The following is a 1380-nucleotide window of genomic DNA, read 5'->3' as shown; positions in this document are numbered from 1 at the left end:
ATATATATATATATACACACACACTCAAGCACACACTTTCACACATACACACATACACAATCATACATGTGAACACAAATACACACAATAAATGCCCACACGAATGCACGCGGTACGTGACTGTCCAAGACTGCCCATGAACCTCCCCATGTCACGGCCTGTCTTCCTTAGGCTTTGGGACTTAGCACTTGTCAACCCACAGAACGACGAAACCCCCAATTATCTACTGTGCTGTTTGGCAGCCTTGTACCGTGAGTCTTTCACTACTTATAGTACAAGACTTTCAAAACACTCCCATATACATGTACATTGTACTGTTATTTCATTAAAAAGTGCCTGTTGTATTAAGCACCACGGCAATTAGTCTTTGACGTTCAGTGTTAGTTCTGTTTTGTTTAATCGAGTAAAGAGAAGCACGCCGACACACAATTGGTCATTAATTTATTGGTGAAAACAAAGTAAGACACACACAAAAACAGTGGAGGAATAGCAAAGAAGAAGGATTTAACAGTGGTGGCCTCCAACCACCCACGTTAGTTTTTAAAAATCTTGACTGACAACAACCTAAGAGAAATCAAGAGCTCTAAGATGTCTTGTGTATACATGTATCGATGCAGTTTTTGGGGGTAATATTGTTTTGGTTGCTCGAAGTCTTGAAATAAGTATTTCAGGTACCCGAACTTTCGCTGTAATAAGAGCAGAAAAACCAAAAAATTATTACTGTCTTCATCTAAAAAAAATCTTGAGTGGAGTTGACAACTTTCTCTAATTGATCTATAGAATTAAAAAAACCCAACAACTTTACCTATAGAACTTCCATTCGCAGGTCTTATAAAGAATAGCCTGTAATGTTATGTAACCCAAAGTTCGTCTACAGACGAATCGCTTTGTTATGTCATGTTATTTCGCTTTACGAAAAAGAGAGACTTTGATACGTCGAAAGGGGCAAAAATAACTCTACTCTTCACGTTTGATATTTTCCTCCTGATTTACAGCCAACCCCATTTGGTTTCCTGTTTGACAAGCGACAATTTTTGGAATCCCAAGAGCTCGCTTTAGAAACTTCAAATGTTAAAATAGTTTTCAAGGCCTTCCGATCACTTAGATCAAGGATTTTGGGGAAATGAATCTTCCTACTGTATAGCCTCTAAGATACGCGTATTACGTTGAAATGAGATTTGAAACCTTACTCTGCCCTATTAATTCTTTCCTTCCTCTTTTGGAACAAACAGTTTAACCACAATGCTAAGCAGCTTTGAAACGAGAGCGCTTATGAAGGAGAGACCTTGAGGAATATGAGAGGTACCAAGGTCACAAGAAAAATGGAAAAAAGAAAGGTTGGGGGTAGGTTGGGTTTTTTTAAGGGGGGGGGGGGGGATT

General features: G+C 38.8%; 1 protein-coding gene across 1 annotated transcript in view; it reads left to right on the top strand.

The window, feature by feature from the left end:
* Positions 1-1380, top strand: part of LOC101851958 (pyrokinin-1 receptor) — a gene marked incomplete in the record, with an annotated part of 298445 nt that overhangs the window by 11978 nt on the left and 285087 nt on the right.

The sequence above is a fragment of the Aplysia californica genome, unplaced genomic scaffold, assembly GCF_000002075.1.
Source record: "Aplysia californica isolate F4 #8 unplaced genomic scaffold, AplCal3.0 scaffold00274, whole genome shotgun sequence".
NCBI lineage: Eukaryota > Metazoa > Mollusca > Gastropoda > Aplysiida > Aplysiidae > Aplysia > Aplysia californica.
The sequence above is the reverse complement of the archived record's forward strand: the minus strand, read 5'-3'. Positions and strand labels throughout refer to the sequence as shown.